We start from the raw sequence: 21,890 nt of genomic DNA on the forward strand, positions 1-21,890 counted from the left end.
CACTGATGGTCAGAGAAGTCTCACTAGGGGAAGGCGCCTCCTAGAGGCCCAGCCAGCGCCAGCTCTCCGCGGGGACTCACGAAGGCGAGCCCTCACACCTCCCTAAGGGAGGCCTGGGCTGGCCGTGGTCCATTCAGCAGGTACTCAGCAGCATCCTGCCCGCACCCCCCACCTCAGTAAGAGCAGGATTATTTAAGAAGGATAATCAGGAGGTAAGCGGAGTCCTGTCGCTTTGCTCCTTTAGGTTAAGTGTACGATTTGGAGACCTTGAAGATTTATTTTTGGAGACGGAGTATAGCGATAGCGAATGGCCTACAGAGAATTGTGTAGTCAGATCTGCACTTGAGGTTGCTGTCAGAGTCGGCTGGGGAAATCAGGTGGTCAGAAACCCTCCTGATGATGTACGTAGTGATTGTGCGATTCTGAATCCGTAAGGTGGAAGAGGAGCCCTTGGCAGGTGCAGTGGGGAGTTCGGAGTGTGGCTCTGAGGGTTACACATTATTTTTTCACAGTGTGCTTCGGATGGAACATGGGGACTGTGACACCGAGTGCCTTCGAAAGAGCTCCCTGCCACCGTGCTGGTGACCTGCACAATGACAAGTCCAGGCTTCCCCTCCCGTACCTCCTCCCTCGCTCCTCCTGCCCCCTCCCTCGCTGGAGAAACAGCAATTGCTATATAGCCCTGGCACTGTGGGTGATGTGGCCCTGCAGACAAAGATGAATAATTCTACAATGTGTGGTGGAATCCCAAGTCAGAGGAGCACGTGGTGACACTCTCCTGGCGGGGAGGGGACGGCAGGAGGTGCCTTCCAGGGACACAGCACATTACTGTAGAGCCAGGACTAGAACCCAGGGCTTCGGATATTTTCTCTGCTTGTCCCAAAGCCTCATTGGCTGAAGGAGACTTCCTCAGCTGGATGGTCACCAAGCCAGACCCGGTCTTCTCCCTGGATTTAGGAGCAAGGCCAAGGTGTTTTAAGTGTGTGCTACTTCCGGCACAGGCTCCTCCCTTTCTTCCCTTTCTGCTCCGTGGGCCTGACTCTGTGTGGGTCTCTTCCCACCTCTGCCCTGCTGTGTGGGTCCAGGCAGCGTTCCTTTAAGTGTGGTTTTGTCTGTGGGACACCGACCGAGATTGAAGTCCTGGTGGGCAAGGGCCAGTCGGGAGGCAGGTGGGGCTGGGAGAAGTGCTGTGGTTCCGGAGGTGACCTCCTTGCTGATGTAGAGCTTTGCTCAGGGCCTGCTGGCAGCGTGCCAGTACAGAAGGCGCTGTGGACTCACTACTGCTTGGTTCATGGTTAGACTTCCGTGCATAATTAGTATTTTTTAAGTCATTTTATCTAAAGACTTCAAATTTAGAAGACTCTAAGCACTTGAGAGATATTTTATGGATCGCAGCTGAGTTTAAAAGGATCTTGCAGCATTTCTCTCCAGTCCTTAATACTGGCCAGCTGCTTCTAATCACATTCAGTAAAATCCTGTGACAGACTCTTCCTCCAGCTTCTTGCAGAAGATGTCATGCCCCAGGTCGGTGTGGGTCTTTCTGAGGAGCTATAGAACTGTGGTTTTCAAACTTCAGTGTGTATGCAATTCATTTAGGGATCTTGTTAAAACACAGATTCTGATTCTGCAGGTCTGAGAACCACATTTTGAGTAGCAAGGAAATTGCTGAATGTAAGGCATAGAAAGGTCCTCAGAGATGGATACTGAATCTAAGCCTGTCCCTGTACAAAGGAGGATAAAGAGACCCAGGTAAGGAGAGCGACTTACCTGAGGTCACACAGCCAATTAATGGAAGAGACGAAGACTGCATCATAGCTCATCACTTTCCCTTGGTGTTGTACGAAGTCAGACAATTAACTTCACTAACTCATCCTAGAAAAAGCGCTACACACCTCATTGCTCAATATCACTATGGTCACCTTCGAAGTGCTCCCCTTGGGAAGCTATGCACCGATGCCAGCACCTACTCTACCATTTAAAGCAATTTTGCAACTCTTTTTGGAATGGCCATCAGAGCTGTTGTCGTATTACCCTTGATGTTATGAATGTCATCGTACAGGAAGTAGGATCCATATGATCTGCAATCCGCCATCCACACTTGCTAGCTCAGCCACGGCAGTTATACCAGTGGCCAGTGGCTAACTGGTTACAGCTGACGGCCAACTAGTCACAGCTGATGGCCATCTACTACCCGAGCCAGCACCTTTCTACGTGAGGCCGTGAGCCTGGAAACTGCTCTCTGAGACTCTGTCCCCACAGATGCTTTAAGCCTTTCCTAACTGAGCACAGGACTGACTGGTCAGGGCTAGACTGGGGCTCGAGCTGAGCCGGTAGGTAAAGGTCACCTGGGGAGGACATGGAGCCAGGCTCTCTAACATCAGAAGGACACAGCCATCTGTTCACCTGCCTTGGCCTTGGTCGTGAGAATCATTCTGGGGTTATGGAGAGGAAGGTTCTGGAAACTTCTCAGGTTTAGGCCCTGTGGGGCAGCAGAGGTGGCAGGAGGCCCCTGTCCCCATCATCATCTGTACTTACATGTCCCAGGGCTGAGATGTCATTAAGTATCTCCTGATGGAGGCAAGTGACTCATGCTTCGATAAGAAAAAACACTAGGTGAACGGGTGTGTTGCTTGAGACCATAGACCAGGCTGCATTTGAAATTGACACCCAGTGATTGAGCTGAAGAGGCACATTGTTGGTGACGATGGAGCAGTCTAAGGGGGGCAGTGCCTGGCACCTAATAAGCCTTCAGTAAATATTGGTTCACCGAGTGGGTGTTGACAAAGTGCTTTCTAGTTTGCAGAATACTTCCAATTACATCCTCTCCCCCAGACTCTGTGAGCATTATGCCCATTTGATACCGAGGAAGCGGAGGCTCAGGGTCTTATGTATTTGTCCCAGGACCACGCAGCCGGTAAATGGCAGAGCTGACAATAGAACTCAGGTCTTCTGATTCTCTCTCTAATGTTCTTTGAAGACACGTCTGAAAGTGCACACAGGTGCTGCCAGGGATCTTTCTGTTGGACATTTGATTTTTGGTACTTATTAAACAGATACTGTTTTTTAATGCAAAACATTTTTTAAAAAGGAAATGTGCCGCTCTGTGTGCATTTTTACCAAATTGAGCCCTTGGGTGTCTTTATTTTTAATAAGTAAAACAACACTTGGGTCTGGAACAGCTGAATCAAGCACTATTGCTGCCTACTCATTAGCTCTGTCTAATTAGTTTGAAACCAAGGTAGGAAGCAGCAGAGGCAACCATTTTTGTTTAGCAGGAATGGTCATGTATGGCTTTTTCCTGCCCGCTTCACCTACGCCCAAGGCCATTAGAATACAGTTCCTTTCACAGGATAGTAATGTGTTCCTATTGCAGGGCCTGGGGGGAAGGGATGTGGGGAGTGTGTGTGTGTGTGTGTGTGTGTGTGTGTGTGTTAGAAAGACAGACAGACCGACCGACTTCTGGGACCCTAGAGGCTTAGTGAGTCATTGCATCTTTTTTGTCTGCGCCCAGACATGGAAGGCAAAGAGACTATCTTTTTTTTCTTTAAGAACAAACAAGATACAAGTCATTCCTCTGAAGTACTTGGAAGACCTTGGATTCCTGTAAAAGCCTTAAAAAAATTTTTTTTAAAGAAAGCACACCTAAAAGGTTCTGTCGCTGAAACTTGGGGCCCAGGTTTGCACAGGAGTGGAAGTGCTGGCCTTGATCCCAGGCCTGTCGTGGGTGGTTTTGTCCGTCCTCCGTGGTGACTCTGACCTCTGGGCCTGCTCACGCTGGTTAAAGCTTCCAGCTGGAATTTTCCATATTGATGCTCCTCTGTTCTTGCGCAAACTGTAAGGCAGCAAATGTGGAGAGGAGGTGATTTATCTAACTCCTAGACCCATACTTCATATGAAGGAGCCTTGGGGAGTGCCAAGGGCCAGCCACAGTTTTTCTGAGACTCAGTCTCTACCTGGATCCTTCACCCGGCTTACTTCATTTCCCTCTTTCCCCACCCCCATCTCTGTTCCCTTCCCCCCACCCCTAATCACTGTCCTGTGGTACCTCCAGCTTTGCCCGTTTCCACCTTCCGCACAGCCACCAGCGTGCCTGTGCCATTCGTTTTCTGCCCCAAACCCTCCGGGGCTCTTCAGTGTCTCTTAGGCAGGGATGGTTGGCTCTTACTGATCTCTTCCAGCCGTGTCACCGCCACTTCTTTGCACAGACTCTGCTTGTAGCCAGCCTTGCAGTTCCTGAACACACCGGATTCTCTGGCCTGCCTCTGTGCCTTTGTACGTGCCATTCCTTTGACCCAGTCTAGTTCCTTAGACTTTAATCCACGTGTCACCTATCTCCTCTCTGAAATTTTCTATATAGGCTCAGGCAAAATTAGGTGCTTTCTCTCCTTACTGCTCTTACAGGAATTCAGATGTATTCTTGCTACATTTTGATTACATAATTTTGTCATTTGTCTGAATGTTTATTCCTCTCTTAGCCCCACTTGCTTGATGTCTACCTTATAATCCGACTACTACCTAACCATTGTCGAGTGCTGTCAGGCACTGGGCTAAGTAAGGGTTCGTTTTCTCCTCCTTGGGTATAGAGATTATTGTTAGCTCCACTCTACAGACTGGGAAATTGAGGCTTAGAGAGTTTAAGTGACTTGGCAAGATCCCAGAGCTAGTAATTGGCAGGCCTAAGGTTTGTGCCAGGCACTGTGCTATAATAGACGCTGTAGATAGAACCTTCAATATGACGTAGTCTCTTCCTTCAAGGAGCTGTGGTCTAGTCGGTGACAAATCAGTCAGGGTGTCAGTCCCAGATGCTGAGTCCAGTGATGAGCGGCGTCGGGCGGGGGAGGGCTGGAGCCGTGCGCACACCCATCGCTCGATCCCCAGCACCCTGCAGTGTGTGCGATTGTTTTTCCCCTGTGACCAGGACTCCACATCTCAGGCTTCATTTCTCCCTCGCACTCCCTCTGTATTCTCGTCTGTCCTTCTGCAGCAATTCCTTTCCATCGAGTCTGGAATCCACTGTCTACACCATGTCCGGGCCCATTCACATAAACTGCTCCAAGTGTGTGAGGAGCGTGCAGGAGAGTGTGAAGGCTTCTGGAGTCCCAGGCGTCTCTGGAGACTGTCTGTGCTCAGCTCATTTGTCATTGCCTCGGCTTCCTGGAGCACTTCCATCCTAGGAAATTTTTTCTTGGCCTCAAGACAGAACTTCTAAGAACGTGTCCCAGTATTGGGCCCTCTGGCACGGTGTCCCTCTCACCCCACCAGCTCTGGCCAGCCTCTGCTGTGTGCTGGATTCTCTGCTGCTTGTGGAACAGAGAGCACTGAGACGGGGCCCCTGCTCTCCAGGGGCTCAGGATCCAGTAGCCCACACCAGGCGAGGGGCAGAAGCCTGGCTATGCCTGGAGGGTGATCCCTGGGCCTGTGTCAGGGCTGGACCGACATACAGGCATCGGCTATGAGAGGAGAGCGTTGCATGGGCAGGGAAACAGGCCAACCTCATAGTGAGGCCAGTGAGGCAGGAGCACATGAGTGGAGATAGACCCAGGTGGGGTAGACTGTCCGACGTCAGAACGATGAGAGATGTGACAGTGCTGGCCCTGAGATTACCCAGATTTCTTCCTGTCAGGGTCTCCCTCAGGAGGAAGTGAATGTCAAAACAGGCAGAGGCTCCCAAGGATAACCGTTATGATCTGAAATCAAAAGAGGTGAACCCAGTGTCTGTACAGGAAAACGTGCTAATTTTTTCAGGGACACAAAGAAAAGGAGTTGAAGGGAGCAGGGAGCCCTCCTGTGTGCATTGTGCCAGGCTGTTGGTGAATAACTTGTGTTGTTCAGTTTGTGCAACAACCCCACTAATGTGTATAAACAGTTGGGGAAACTGAGACTGAAAATCACGCAGCTAGTAAACAGGAGTGTAGGCTTTGAAGCCAGGTCTCATCCCAGAGCTTACCTCAGCATGCTGTTTGTCCCGGGGGACTGATACACCCCCTCCCCCCATCCCCCGGGGAGATAGCTGAGTAAACACAGCAAGCTCCAGACCGGCCAGTGTGAAATGCCAACCCAGGAGCCGAAAGTCGTTAATGAGATCTTTGTCAGCATGGGCTGTTATACTTAGGAAAAAACCATGCTCTCCCAAAAAGGCTCTGACTGTGTTGTCTTCCCTGCTGTGGCCTGACTGTCTCTTCCTAGGGATCTCCGAAAGCTCTGCGTAACCACATGCCCCTGTGATCTCTGAGAGAGCCCTCCATCTCTCCCTGTCTGCTGGTGCCGTAATGAATGAGCCTAACATAATTTAGGCTGGCCTGCCGGAGCCCTCTCTGTGAGTGCGTGTGATCCATCTTACTGCCAGAGCTCGTTGGGGCCCGTTTAATAATTGAAGGCCAATGTTAAACGTTTCACGGTTTGTCCTTCGTGAACAGGAGGGGTTTTCTGTCCGTAAGTGATATGCCCCGTTTCCCAAGGACGCGCTGTTTCCTGAAGTACAGCTGATTCAGCACGTTCAGACGTCGTCCCGGGGTAGCTTAGATTTCGTCAAGTCCTCTTCAAGAGAGATCTCTGCTATCTCATCTTTGAGAGCAAGCACGAGAGGTGCGTGGATCACCTTACTGGGAATTTGGACTGGGAGGGTGGGCTCCGGAGACATGCTCAGCCACTTCCCACTGTGCTGAGAAGACAGTGTATTTTGTCATTTTAACGAAAAAAAGAGGGGCTGCTGCAGGTGAAAATACCATCTGTTCGCCCACATGGGTCATTCTAGGCTGGTGCTAATTGCAGTTTTCCCAGATCATGTGCTCTTTCTTCCAGGCCTCCTCCCCTCCTCACCGTTCCCCACATTCTGCTGTCCTCTCTTCCCCTTTCCAGATCAGCTCAGGTCTGGCTCTCTCCCTGGGGGAAGAGCTGGTGTCTGCACCCCCACAACCCTTTGTGTCTCGCTTTCTCAGCACTCGTCCCCTGTGCGGGAGTTTTGTGTTTACTTGCCTTTCCCTGGTGGACTGAGAGCTCTTTGGGGATGATGGAATCATGACCCAATGGACAAATGGACGTAGTTTGTAAATTCTACTTCTGGGACAATAACAATAATAATTCAGGAAGAAAATTGACATTTATTGAGGACCTCTTAGGACCCAGGAGCTGGGCGAGGTGTGCGATCTCATTTAACTTTCACAGTAGCCTTGGATCGTGGACGTGAGAGGTTATACAAAGAAGTCAAGCTTCCTGCAGTCTTTCATTGTCATCCTTTTGGTTTTGGACTGACTCATCATAAAAGACCTGCTTTATAATTTAATAATGAGGACTTTTGAAACTTTAAAATAAAAAGCTTTAATTTTGCAGCCTCACCATTTAGCATCGAGTACAGTAATGTATCAGATGACTGTCAAAATGCAGAACCAACTCTTTTGCTGGAAATAATTACACATTGCCAGTGCCGTTTATTTTGAGCTGCTCCAGTGTGTTCGTGTGCTGCGCTGGAAAGTGAGCCTGTGCGGTATCGGTGACGCGGGGGCTGGGGTCAGAGTGGCCATGACACCAATTGCACATCCACTGGATGGGTGGTGAAAAGGGAAACAGAACACACTGCTTTGTTAAATACATTCCCCTGAAGGTATGTTTGTAATTTGAAAATGTAGACAGCTGGAAAAATTGGGAGCTGCTTTGCCAGAGAAGCTGGCCTGATTCTTCATCTTGCACTTGGAAAATCAAACCATTGGTTCTCTTGGTGACGCCGTGGTCAGGGTGCTCGTTTCCCAGGCTGTAGGCCGTTCAGGACCTGCCCACGTGGACTTGACCCCAGCCAGGCCGACTCCATGGTCTCGTGAGCATGATTGCTGTTGGCTCTAATCTCACATTTCTCACTGCCTGCTCATCACTGCCTGTCAGGTGGGCCACTGTCCCCTCAAAGTGGGCCTGTCTAAAGCAAGACAGCCTGGCAGCGTGGAAGTTGGAATTGGACAGACTGACTGACCAACTGTGTTATGTAGGGAAAGTAGCATTACGTCTTTGAGCCTCAGTTTCCTCATCTATAAAATGGAGATAATTCATGGAACAATCACTTATTGAATCCCTGTGCCAGCCCTGTTCAAGGCAGTTGATAATTAGAAATCCTTGTGTTCATGGAATTTACATTTCAGTGAGGGAAAACAAGACAACCCATAGACGCAATAAACAAAATCATATCCTATGTTAGAAGGCAGTAAGTACGACGAAAAGAAGAATAAAGAGAGAGCAGGTAAGGTACCTGGGGAATTCTGCAGGGGAGCTGGGATACTTGGGTTGCAGTTTATAACAAGCCTCACTGAGATGGTGACATGTGAGCAAAGAGGTGGATTGCTGTGGTCCTTGACCGTGGAGCTATCTGGTGAAGAGTGACCCGGCATGTTCCAGAAACAGCAAGGCAGCTAGCGTGGTTCAAGCAGAGTGAGCACGGATGCAAATCAGAGCCGACGAAGTCAGAGAAGTAATGGCGATAATACCCCCAGGGTTTGAGGATTAAATGAAGTGATATGTATACAGCACCTTGCTCTTCTGTTCGACTTCCCCGTATTCCCGATGGTGTTGTCACTCTCGCAGCCCCACCCAGGCTCCAAACTTCAGTGAGACTTTGCCCATTGCCAAGCACGTGCGAGATCCTGTAGCTGTATTTCTCTCCTCTGTCCTTTTCGTTCTCATTGCCTTCGGTCTAGTTGGTGGCCTCTCACCTGTCCAATCACAATAGCCTCCTAACCATTAGAGCCTCTGCCCGTCTCTCCATCAGCATCCCTCCCCTTACTCCTTCCTTTCCACACCTTCTCCTGCTCATCACCCCTCAGAGCTGCTCATTAGTGGACTTATTTGTCATTCCTTTGTTCATACATTCCACATCTTTTGAGCATCTACTGATGCTCAAAGTCAGTTGAATTGAGTCTAATGGAGAAAGCAGACTTGAAAATAATTACAATACCCATTCGGAAGTGTTTGTTTCTACCCGAGCTTCTTTTGAAAAGGATTTGGAGTTCAGTGATTTATTATATAACATGATGAGTAATGTGAAGCAGCTCTTTATAGCCGTACAGAGGAAAGTTCCGATCCCTCAGCCTGGCCTTTAGAGTCTCCTCTGCTTAGGCACAGACCTGGCTTTCTAGTTTCATCCACGTTAAGTGAACCTTTTGCTGCAACTGAGGGAATTACTTGCAGTTCTATCACACGACCTTCTCTTTCACACCTCAATGCCTCTGTTCACCCTCTTCCTTTGCCAGGAGTGCCAGTTTGGCCTAGCCATGTTCTGCCTATCCTTCCAGACCCAGCTTTAGATGGTACGTCCTCGGCAACTCTTTCCTGATCCCTTGGTCCTAAGTGATCTCTCCCTTCTCTGAACTGCCATTAACATTTCTCTTTTGTCACTCACCACTGTCCACCTTGAATTTTAAGTAGGTGTGTGTTTGTGTGTGTGTGTGTGTGTGTGTGTGTGTGTTGTTGCTTTATTTCCCTTCCTGGACTGTGAGTTTCTTGAGGCATGGATTATTTTCATCTTTTATCACCAATAGCACCTGGCGCAGCACCTTTTCTAGAGGAGGCACTCAGTAAATCTTTGCGTGAGGGAATGAATGGGTGCTTCCCAAGCCACAACGTCTGGGAAGGGTTTGCCTCGGAGGGGCTTTCTCTTACGCTGATAGGAATGGAGCACTAAGGAGCACGAACATCCTGGAGCCCAGATGTACCAACCTTGCAAGGAGCCGTTGCTGTCCAGTGCTGTAACTCAGAATGCCATGACGTAGAAGCCATGACGAAAATAGTTTCTGCAAATAGTCACATCCCTGTTCCAAACACGTGAGTTAGAAACACACACTTTTGGAGGCTTGCTCACTCATAAGTTGGGGAGTGCCTCTTTTTTGAAGTTGCTCCATGTGTACCAGCAGGTAGGGGGTGTCTGCTCAGCCATTCTGTCATGGACTATCCTCAGGCACCTGGGGTTGAGGAAGGAACAGAGACCGAGGTCACCCAGAGGTGATCAGCTCTGCCACTTCTTAGCTGTGTGACCTTCAGCAAGTTCCTTTACTGCTTTGGTCCCCGATCGTCTGATCTGTACAACAGGAATTAAAATACCTGCCACACGGCTTGGTGACGATGAACAGGGTAACCTGTGTGAAGGACAGTGCCTAGTAAGTCCTTAAAACACCACTGAGCAACAAGCAAAACAATGGTACATTTAGCTCCCTTTTCTCTTGTGTGTGTCTGAATTCCTGTGGTCGAGGTCGGCGCTGCTCAGACAGCCCTGGGCAGGGCCAGAGTGGGCCTGGGATTCTGCATTTCTTAACATGCCATGCCCCAGGGATCATACTTGGGCAACGTCAGAGCAATGGTTCTCCATCTATCACCTGCCTCTGAATCACCTGGAAAGCTTGTTAAAACAAATTTCTGGGTCCCACCTCTAACGATGTCCTCATTCAGGATGCTGGGGGAGGGGCCTGAGAATGTTTGCTTCCAACAATTTCCCACGTGATGCTGATGCTGCTGGTTCTGAGAACCATCGTGCGAGGGGGGAACAGGGGTAAAGTTACTAAGAAAAAAGTAACCAGTGGTGGTTCTTCCACTCCGGGATTCTTGTGCTCTCTGCTCTTTTAATGGTAGATGTCCATATGGTAACTACTGTCAGCCAGGCTCTGGAAGGTCTTGTTAATAATTAAGTAACAATAGCAACCAGCCCATACTGAGCCCTTGTTATGTGCCAGGCACTGTGTCAAGAGCTTGACATAGTTCCGCTTAATTCTGATAATAATCCTGTGAAGTGAATACTATGATTTTCTAGCTTGGTGTTTTCTGTGCTAACCAATTCATAAGAATCACCTGATGGGCGTGCTTGCTAAAAATACAGACTTCGAGGTCTTTACCTTGGTGATTTTCACTGGGAGGGGCCGAGTGCCTCGAGATGATTCTTATGATCAAGTAAAGCTGGAAATCTCTCCTCTAGTTAATCAGCTCACTGCTTGTCTTTCATCTATGCCCAGTACAAAATTGCCAGTTTCAAACTAATACCATATCAATATAACACAATGTGTTTGACACTAAAAGTTATACTACGTCCAGTTTTTCTTTGATGATTCAGAAAACCCTTTGGGATCTCCACACGCCTCATTTTGACCAGCCCTCAACTGTAGAGGTGTGGAAAGGCCGGGCGATAGATAGAGCGTTCTACTTACCAGACGGCCAGGAAAGGCCATGCTGACGGTAGAATATTTGGCTCTTTTATGGAGAGCATTTTGTTTGGGATGTTATTCTAGGAAATTGGTCTTCATTGCATCCAGATGGATTCTGTGATTCCACAAGATTTTGAGAAAAGTGAAAAGAAAATGTTGTACTTGCTTCTCTTCGGGCCAGAGCTTGTTTGCCCGTACCAAGGCCAGTTGGCCAACCATGCGCTGGCAGCCCATCCCTTCTACGTAACAGCCCCAGCACCTGCTGGTCTCCCTTCCCTGACCAGGGCCTTCAGCCCCTCTCTGCTTTTCCAGCTACCGCTCTCTTTCATAGGTTTGTCAGTGAGCCTGCAGTTGTGTGTTCCATATTCACTGGAACCGTGGCTAAGGGTGGAAAAGGGGAAACGTTTAGAGTTGTATTTACAGTTGGAAATTCACCAGCCCCTTGCCTACTCTGGGATGTCCTGTCTACCTGCCTCGATGAGGGTGGTGGAGTGGAGCGGTGGGCTGTGGGTGAGGGTCAGGTTGTCTGTTAAATGCACTGTGTTTTAGCTCTCAGAAAGACCCTTTGAAACCCGAGAAAACTGAGTTTTCTGTAGTTCTACTGATGCTAATCTGAGTGACTTCTTGGGCCAGTTGAATTAACAACCCTTAGAATAATTTTCTGGTGCTCCTGGGAAAAGTGTTCAGTTTGATGGAATGAGCACTAGACAGGAGTCAGAAGAGCTGGGGACATAGGTCACCTCGCCCTCTGATTTCTTCTGTGATCGTGCGCAGTTAGGTAATCACCTCTCTGGGTATCAGTTTCGTCTTTAAAATGAGGAAATTGGGCGTAGTGATCCCAGGATCAGCTTGATATTCTGTGATTTTGCGACAACCTCTTCCCAGGAATATGTGCCATCAGGATAACTTGTCCCAAAATACAGTCAAGTTCTCCCACTCAGCCAATATCTGTTGAGCATCTAGTGTGTTTCAACTGCTGCCCTGGGCTCTATGAGGGTTGTTGTAGCCATAGATACGGCATCTTGTCCACTCACTCACTCATTCTTTCATTCGTTTATATAACAAACATTTGTTTATGTGCCAAGTGCTATGCAAAAGGCTGTGAGAGATACAAAGGTGAATTAGACACAGGTCTGGTTGTCAGGCAGTGTGCGCTCTTGAAGAGAGATAAGATGTATACACAAAACTGTTCCTAACCACTCTCTAAAAGAGGACATCTTTTCTTCTCCATCTCTTTACCCTACTCTTCTTTAATAGCACGTGTCACTTGACCTTATATAATTTGTTTAGTGTCTGTCTCCGCATCAGAATGTAAGCTCCGTGAGAGCAGGAGCTGTATTTTCATCACTGCTGTATTGTAGTATCTAGAATAGTGCCTGACTCAATAAAGGCTTCTTAAAATAAAATATCTGTAAAAGGAGCTAGAAATTATATGTCATAAAAGATATTTAGATAAAGTGCTATAGGAGCTTCGTGAATGGAGAGCTCACTTCTAACCAGGACGATGGTGTTTAAATGTGGTTGCATATTAGAAACACCTTAGAAACTTTAAAAGATTAAATCAGAATCTCTGGGCGATGCTTGGACATCAGCGTTTTATAAGAGCTCCCCAGGTAATGATAATGGGTCGCTTAAAATAATGAGAACTAGAATAACCAGGAAAGCTTCATGGAAGAGGTAGGATTTGAGCTAGCTCGAGCTAGCATGACACAAAGTACAGAGGCGGGCATGACAGGCTGAGTTCAGGGATCAGAAGTAGTTAATTCTGGTTGGATTCTAAAGAACACGAAGGGAATAATTGAAGCAACATTACACAGGTTGTTGACTGGGCCGGTTTGAATGGTCTTTGAATGGTACGCCGTGGGATTTGGGCTTCATTCGGTTTTGCCATCAGTGAGAACTGTGAATGATTTTGAAACAGAAGTGATGCAATCACAGCTCTCCCTGAATGCCCTTGGAGGCTGGCTTGGGAGCAGACAGGAAGAGCAGTCAGGAGGCGGTGCCGTGGTCTGCACAACGTGCTTAGCTTAAGGCTGCATCAGTGGCAGAGAGAAGGGCTGAGGTAGAGCCAGGCTGCAAATCCTGCCCGCCTTCCAGCCGTGGGCCTTCTTTGAGGGCTCATGGTGCAGTCACTGGTATTGCAGTGATCAGAGCCTTTTGATCGAGTTCAGGGCAGTCAGGCAGCAGTGGTATCCCTACCTCGGTCGTGTCCTGTGCATGACCGATGGACTCATAGTGCAGCTAGGCCTCCGTCCTGAAATGTCAGGCCACTGAATCCAGAAAAGCATTTCTACACGCGGGACTTGGTACCCCGCCAAGCTGCCTGTGAGACCAAGGTTCCTGTTGCTTTCATGCAGCCGTGTGTGTCTCTGCTTCATCTCTGGCTAACTTCAGCACCATGGACACCATAGGTGTGAGTGGGACAGGTCAGCTCTCCCAATATCTGGAGTAGCTAACTTCTTAAGCTCTACGTGTACGGAGGACAGCCTACCTTCCACAGCACAGCTTGGGCGAGGGCTGGGGACCCTGGGTCGGAGGGGTGTTTCCAGTAGCCTTCTAGCAGAATGCTCATCTACAAAGAACCGAAGCGTCCGGGGGTAGCGGACATCTGCACAGGCCAGGACACCATATGTGTGGGGCTGGGGGGAGGGGAGTTGGTGGAGGGAGGACGGTGGTTGGGCCGAGTTTGCTGATACAGGCTTGTGCAGAGAGGACTGCCTGCCCCTGGCCAGATGCTGCCGGCGCTGGTGCATCCCCAGGGGCATGTACTACCCCAAAGAACAGGCCAGGAGGAGCTGATAGTGTGGACAGTTGTCCTTCCCTCTGTTTTGCCAGGGCTGACCTCATTCGCCATCAATTTCAGAATGTCCGTCCCTCAGACATGCACAGACTTGACGGTTTGCAAGGGGCTTTCACACCCTTCATCTCACTGGCTTCTCACACCAATCCTGGGATGAGTTAGGACAGGAGTTGCTGATCCACTTTACTGATGAAAAAACAGGCTAGGATGGGGTTAGGTAGCTTATTCTAAAGTCATGTAAATATAAAGCATAAAGGCTGGGACTTGTTCGTGCAGGAGCCACGAGGCCACTTGTCAGGGCTGCGTTGCATAGAATTTACGCACGTCACAGAAGAAGTGAACGTTTAAACTAGTGGGTGACTTTGGGCAAGTCCTTTATCGTGCATCTCTTTTTTGTCAGCTATAAAATGGGGAAAACAAGAGGATTACTTGGAGGTTAAAATGATTGTTTATATATATCCAGTATGATGCCTAGCATACATTAGATGCTCAATTAGTTTCTTTTTAAAAAAATAACTTTTTTCTTGAAATAATGATAGACTCACAGGAAGTTGCAAAAAATAGGACAGAGAATCCTGTTTGCCCTTCCCCAGCTTCCCCCAGTGCTGGAATCTTAGGTATTATGTCGACAGTCCCCGACTTACAGTAGTTTGACTTAGATTTTTCAACTTTACGCTGGTGTGAAAGAATACACATTCAGTAGAAACCATACTTCAAATTTTGAATTCTGACCTTTTCCTGGGTTAGTGACATAGGGTATGATCCTCTCTTGTGACACAGGGCAGTGGCCTCGTGGCGATTTTGCCCGATTCTAGGCTAATGTAAGAGTTCTGAGCACGTTTCAGGGAAACCAGGCTAAGCTGTGGTGTTCAGTGGGTTAGGTGTATTAAATACATTTTTGACTTACGATATCTTGAACCTGCAATGGGTTTACAGGACATAATCCCATCCTAAGTTAAGGAGTGTTTGTAATAAGTACAGTATTGAAAGTAGGAAATTCACACTGGTACAGTACCTGTTGGTAACTAGACGACAAACCTTATTTAGATGCTCTTTGTTTTTTCAGATAGAAATTAGACTAGAGTGTTTCTGAGGGTTTTTGCCCCAGCTCTGAAATGCTGTCTATAGTGTCCTCATTGTTTTTGGCTTTTCTAGAAACTTTCTTCTCCCCTGGTTTTCATGGCATGGTACATCTCACATCTTCTCATTATTTCCTCTGTCTCCTTCACTGTCTGCCTGTCCACTATACTGTAGTTCTTAACCCCAGGTTCAGTTCTTAACCCCTGTTCTTCTCCCTGGGTTTTTTCCCTCAGATGGAATCCCACTTTCATCTTTAGTTGAGGATTCCAAAGTCAGTATTTCCACTTCCAGGGGCCCAGCCCCTGTCCAATTCTCTGTCTTTGGCTATTTTCTGATGCAGCTTTAACTCACCATATCCCAAACTAAACTTGTAACTATTTAAACTCCACGCTAGTGCCTCGCTACCTGTCCACCTAACTTCATGTTTCTGTCAGTGATTCAGTGTTAAAACTTCCCAGAGCTGTATGGGAAACTTGGGAGTGTTGGGTATGTTTGCTATTGTGATTGTAGTGAGAGTTTTGCTGGGTTTATCATGCATCTGTCAGAACTTATCAAATAGTACATGTTAAATATGTACATATCAATCATACCTCAAAACTGTGAGAGGAAGGGAGGAAGGAAGGAAGGAAAGAAAGAAGGAAGGAAGGAGAAGGTAGGAAGGGGGAAAAAGGGAGGAAGGAAGGAAGAGGGAGGGAGGAAGAAAAGAAAGGAAGAGGGAGGGAGGAAGGAAGGAAGGAAGGAAGGGAAGAGGGAGGAAGGGAAAGGAAGGAAAGAGAAGGGAGGGAGGGAGGAAGGGAAGGCAAAAGGAAGGCAAGAAGGAAGAGGAAGAGAGGGAGGAAGGAAGAAGGGCGGGAGGGAGGAAGGAAGGAAGGAAGGAAGGAAGAGGAAGAAAGAAAAAAGAAAGAAAGAAAGAAAGAAAGAAAGAAAGAAAGAAAGAAAGAAAGAAGAAAGAAAGAAAAAAGGGAGGAAAGAAAGGAGGGAGGGAGGAAAGAAGGAAGAAAGAAAGGAAGAGGGAGGAAGGGGAAGGAAGGGAAAGGAAGGAAAGGAAAGGAAGGGAGGGAGGGAGGAGGGAAGGAGAAAGGAAGGGAGGAAGAGGAAAGAGGGAGGAAGGAAGAAGAAGGGCGGGAGGGAGGGAGGAAGGAAGGAAGGAAGGAAGGAAGGAAGGAAGGAAGGAAGGAGAAGGGAGGAAGGAAGGAAGGGAGCTGCCTGAAGCCAGACAGCCTTGGTCTGAATCCTGGCTCTGCCTCTCAGTGAAGTTACTCAGCCTCTCTGTGCCCCATTCTCCTCGTCTGTAAAATGAGGGTAAAGCAGTAACGTACTAGATAGAATGTGGGGGGCATTAAGTGAGGTGATTCAGGCAGAGTGCTTAGAAGTACCTGGCACATGATAAGCTCTCCAAGTGCTTGTTGTTATTGTGCCTTATTCATCTCAGGTTCACCGTGTCTGGCACAGAGTAGGTGTTCGATAAATAGTTATTGAATGAATGAATGAATGAATGCTGCCATAATCTTGAAGTGCTATTGTCCTTCCCCAACTTTTATCCAAATATTGCTGTTTCTTTAAGGTCCAGCGTAGGTTCTACGTGCTCCGTGAAGTCTTCTCCACCTACCTGAGCCCACAAGACCCCCCTGGCCCCCTCTTCTCTCTCCTGCACTGATGTTTTATGTTAGCACATTTGGTATTGATTCACAGCCAGATTTTTTTGGTCTTTTTAAAAAGTGGCTTCATGTGTACCTGTCTTTCCTCTCCATCTACGTTGCACATGTGATTCTGGATTCATGTCACTTCTGGATTTTTTTCTATATCCCCTTTGTGTATACTGGGCATACCGTAGGTGCTCAGTAAAAGTGGAGTGAATGATTCACAAGTATTATGAAAGCTTCATGCAATAAGAAAAATTCCCATCAGTTAGCTCATTAGTAAAACACACCCAGAACTTATAAAATTTAGTCCTGGAGGGAAATTTTCAGAGTGTGTGTAGGTGGCAAGTGACAACTGGTCCCAACTCTCTCTCTGATCTCACCTCCCTTGGGTCTTGAGGGAGCTGTGGTCCCCCTTTAACATCTTGGCCCCAGTTTGGACATTGCCCTTTCTCTGAGTCCCCTGATCCCAGCTGATGCAGGCTGGCACTGTTCTGAAGGCTTCTCTGAATGCCAATGAGGGAGGGATAGGGGACCAGACAAAGGAGAGGAGAAACTGAAGCAGACAGGCTCACTCAGGCTGAGACACGTGGCCTATTGTGCCAGAGCTTGGGCACAAGTCCCCTGACTCTGGCCTGGTTCTCTGGTTTCTAGCTCCAGCCTCTTGCCTGTGTGAAAGGTCCAGTCGGAAAACTTACTTCCTAGGAGCTCCTTCTTGGACACCCTGGTGTTTTTGTGTCTAAGACCGGAAAACCCAGCTTCTACTCCTCCTCCTGATGCACGTTTCCTTTTTCCAGTTTGAGAGGCACATCCGGGGTGATCACCATTCAGGTGATACTCCATTTCCTACGGACATGGTTCTGGTTTATTCTCTATTCACGTCTACTAGTTTAGTGAGACCTCAGCCATATCATCAGTAAGGTATCCATATCGTGACAGTTAACAAAACAGCGCATGATTCTGTGCCAACCCCGCGGGGTCCTCACCTAGCTTACCAGTGCCATTCCTTTGGATTAAGCGTTGCCCTTTCCAGCAGCATCTTCTGCCGGAAATGGTGACATACTGCGTCGCTCGTATCTTGGAGGACATTTATGTATCAACATGTGTTCCTCCCCTTCACAAGGAATCTCGAACAACTTACAAGCACCCGATGCTTTGGGACGGCAGAGGCTTCCGGTCAGCATTCATTAGAATGTGTGCCAATTACATTGTTCCTTTTGTTAACACACTACAGTATGTCTTATATGTTTTTTTAAACAGTTCTATGAAATGGATGTTAGGTTGACATTTTACCCATGAAAAATCTAAGATTCCTAACAGGAAGAAGAGGCTTGGCTTACCTGGGGTCACAGAGCTGGCAAGTGGTGGAGCCTCCTGACTCCAGATGGAAGGAGGTTCTTTCCGCTGGACCTCCTGGCTCCTCCTACCAGTGTCTTCTCTTTGATCTGCCTAGGCTTGTTCTGGTTTTAGCCTGAGGTATTTTCTGTAATTCCAAGCTAAACTATTTATTATTTTCTGTGCTGCTTCTCTATCTTTTGAGTCCTGGGAGAGTCCCATAGATTTCAGCAGGAAGACATTCATGCATCTCAGACCCTGAGATTCTTCTGTGGCTTCCCGTGCTGACCGTGAAACTCCATGCGTCTCCCTTAGCTACAGCTCCCACTGGTCTCTGCCTTTATTTTTCCCAATGCCAAGTTTATCCTTGGTCCGAACCTTAGACCCTGCTTTGTCCCTTATCTTTCTTCTCCTAACTATTCCATATGTCTCATCGTTCTTTCTTTTTTGCTAGATTGAGACTCCTCCTCCTATGAGGTAGACTCGGTTTCCCACATTTATTTATTTACTTATTCATTTGTTCATCACCTATTTTCTGAATTCCAATGTCAAGCACTGTACTTATGCATTGGGCGTTCCAAGATGTTAAAACATGAGGAGACCAAAGAATCCGGAGCCCTTTACAATTCAATATAGTGGTGTTTGTGAAGGCATAAACGTAGTGTTTGTGGGAGCAAATGATGAGGGACATGTGATCCAGATTTGGGGTGGGGGGAATCAGAGAATTCCCTATTCTTGGAAGACATCATATCTGAACTGAGTCCTAAAGGATGAGTTGGATTTGGCTTGGAGTGCGTGAGTGGTGGTGGCGGCGGGGGAAATTGTAGGGAGGCCAAGCAAAAGACCTAAAGCTGCATGTTTAGGGAAATGCAAACACTTCGGTCTACTGAAACAGAGATCATAGGTACGGTGAGGGAGGACGCAGGAGAGGTAATGTGGAACCAGGCTGTGCAGGGCTCTTATTTTGTTCTGAAGGTAATGACGGGGTCATGGAAAGATCTTAAGTGGAAGAGTGACTTGTTTAGAATAGCATTTTAGAAAGATCGCTATGCTGGCAGGGTGAAGATGGATTGGAGAGAGAGAGACAGAGATAAGAGACGAGTCGGAAGACGGTGGCAGTGATGGAGGTCCACGCCGATGAGAACTTGAATTAAGGTCATGGCAGTGATAAAGGAGAGAAGTAAATGGACTCAATATAAGGGAGGTGGAATTTCTGGGGCTAGTAGCTGATTAGCTGTGCACACAGTTAAGAGGTGGCGTGTTATTTTGTCTCACCCTTACATTTGTCTGCCTTGCCTTCTCCTACGTGCATTCCGTTTATTGTCACAAGAGAAACCTGACGTTTGATTCCTGATTGGCTGTTTACCCACTCCCCTTCCCTTACCCCACTCTCCGTGCAAGGTCCTTCTTCTTTTGGCCAACCCTGCCTTTATCACCTGTCTCATTCATGACTAGGGCATTCTTTCAGTGTGCATTTGGAAACCTGAGTGGCGCCTCAGGTCAGCAAAGAGGTGTCACTCAAGTTTCATTCTGGGTAACCCTCACTCTTTCTCTGCGTGGATAACGCTATATTCCAAGGGTGGCACCTGGGGAGGAAGGAGAAAAAAACGTGACCTTATTTGCTGAGTTATGTCTAGAGAAGGAAGAGGCAAGTATCCCTCTTGCATTTTTAGAATAAAATATCTTTAAACACAGTGGGGAAGAACACGTAACTAATTCCCATCAAATGAAAAAGAAGCCCAGTGTGGGCAGATTGAAATGCTCCAGGTTGGTGACACTCGGAACTGTCCTCTTTGTGGTAGTGCCGACAGGTTTCTTTCATGGAATAGAATAGAGCGTTAGCGTCAGACGGGACCTGCGAGTTTCATCCCGTGCATCACCCTCATTTTGCACATGAGGACTTTGGAGTCTCGAGGGGGGGGTGTGGTGTGCCCAAGGTCACAATTAGCTAGTCGCAGAACCGGGACCAGAATGGGGCCCTCCAGTTCAGCTCTTGTTCCACTAGTCCCGTGAAAGTACATGATTTATTTTTTGGTCATAAGTTTGGCAGTTTGGCAGTCTGAAGGAGAAGAGACTTACAGGCTGTTTTAATGGTAGTCTAGTTTGATAGCCCCCCTACCCCCCAAGAGACCGTGAAGAACTTGTCCAAGGTCACGGGGTGAGTGAGGGTCTGTACAGGAGCCTCCAGACTTGTAATCGAGTGCTCTTCCCAGCACAGTCCAAGGTCTCACGCAGGGCCCAAGACTTGGACAGGCTCCAGGGACGCTGAATGGAATCATTCTTCAAATGCATCACAACCACAGTCGATTTCATAAGATCCAAAAGACATGATTTCCTCCTTTTTTCTTTTTTCCCTGCGTGTTTTTTTTTTTTTTTCTTATTTGATAAAAGTGTATGGCTGTGGAAATTACGTCAGTTTAATTAGGCTGCTTGACACAGTACTTTTCCACTAAATTTACTAGGAACTGTGAATTTGTTGTCGCGAACTGCACTGCAGGCTGCAGTATCTGATTGCCATGCCAGGGGCATCACTAGCGAACCGCTAAATAGGGATTGGGAAGAAAACTGGGTCAGAAAACAGGCCTCCTGTACCTGCAGCCTCTGCAGAAGGCGGCGCACAGGCGGCAGGTGGCCACAGCATGGCACTGTCTCCCAGAACCTGAGCCAGGAGCACCCCGCCTCCCCAGGCTCTGCACCGCAGCCCCCCACCCACCCTTTCCTTTGCAGGGGATTGTTCCTGTGGCCATTTTGCTTTCTGTTTCTCTCCAGACCACAAAGCTTTTTATAACTGGCTGCTCATGAATGGCCTTTTCTCAATAAAAAAACCAAAGGTTGGTTCGGACGGAAAGCCTTCATTAGCCACTGGTATTCCAAACCATGGAGCAAGCAGGTCTTTGGCTTTCCAGAGCCGGGTTTGTCAGGGCCTGGGCCTGGGAGTGAGGGTGCTGCCCAGCGATGGCAAAAGGGTTGTAACGCCCGTCCGCCCCAATATCTCATTCGTCTCTGAAAGTCTCCGTGCTCAGCACTCAGACAAATCGGGGGCTCCTTGAGGGAGGAGGAGTGAGTGATTATGTCAGAAGGGTTGGGGAAACTTCTTGAAGGCAGTGCCATTTGAGTTCATCTGTGAGCGATGAATTGGTTCAAGACAGGAAGACATGAGAGGAAGGCGCTGGTGGCCCATGCTTGTCTCAGGACTGCCTTGTGGAGGCTGGAGACCTCCCCGGTCATCTGGGGCTAGAACCTATCTCAGCACGTCAGAGTGGCCTGGGACCCTGAGGAGCTGTTCCTCGAGCTCCTTGTTTTACAGATGGACAAGCGAAGGCACGGAGAGGAAGGGGCAGCAACACCGGCCAGCCCAGTGCTATTCGAACCACACTGTGCCATCATGCACTTGTCCTCGTTTCTAGTGGGGCTCTGAGAGCAGCCTCTGTCTCCTTCGAGATTTCACTCCTATTTTCCTCTTTCTGACTCCTGTCATGTGAACTCAGAGATGCCCAGCGGTCTCCACCTGTAAATTACCCGCCAGGATGGGAACCTGGATCCTGCTGGGACTGGATTCCTAGGTCCCTCGGATCCCTGCTAGATAACTGTATCCCTTTCCTTCCAGGCCAAGCCAGATCGAGCCAGGCCTGGTTTTGCAGTAGGCCGGTGCCTCCCCAGGAATGCTTGGTAGGAATGGGTCTTGCCTCAGAGTGAGGGCACAAATTCTCAAAGTCAGAAAAGCTGAGTGTGGCAGGAATCCAGGCCATTGTACGTTTATGTTATTCTGTGAGAAAATTGGGCTTCTTTTGACTGAAAATTGTTTTCAATAAAGAATACTTAACTTGACTGAAATTTGCTTTAAAGATAACTTTTGTTAGACCATTT

At 48.1% G+C, this 21,890-nt stretch overlaps 1 protein-coding gene across 9 annotated transcripts in view; it reads left to right on the forward strand.

Annotated features, from left to right (window-relative positions):
- SERGEF (secretion regulating guanine nucleotide exchange factor) overlaps positions 1-21,890 on the forward strand; it is a 195,864-nt gene that overhangs the window by 78,596 nt on the left and 95,378 nt on the right. The window lies entirely within an intron of this gene.

The sequence above is a fragment of the Rhinolophus ferrumequinum genome, chromosome 11 (assembly GCF_004115265.2).
Source record: "Rhinolophus ferrumequinum isolate MPI-CBG mRhiFer1 chromosome 11, mRhiFer1_v1.p, whole genome shotgun sequence".
Taxonomy (NCBI): domain Eukaryota; kingdom Metazoa; phylum Chordata; class Mammalia; order Chiroptera; family Rhinolophidae; genus Rhinolophus; species Rhinolophus ferrumequinum.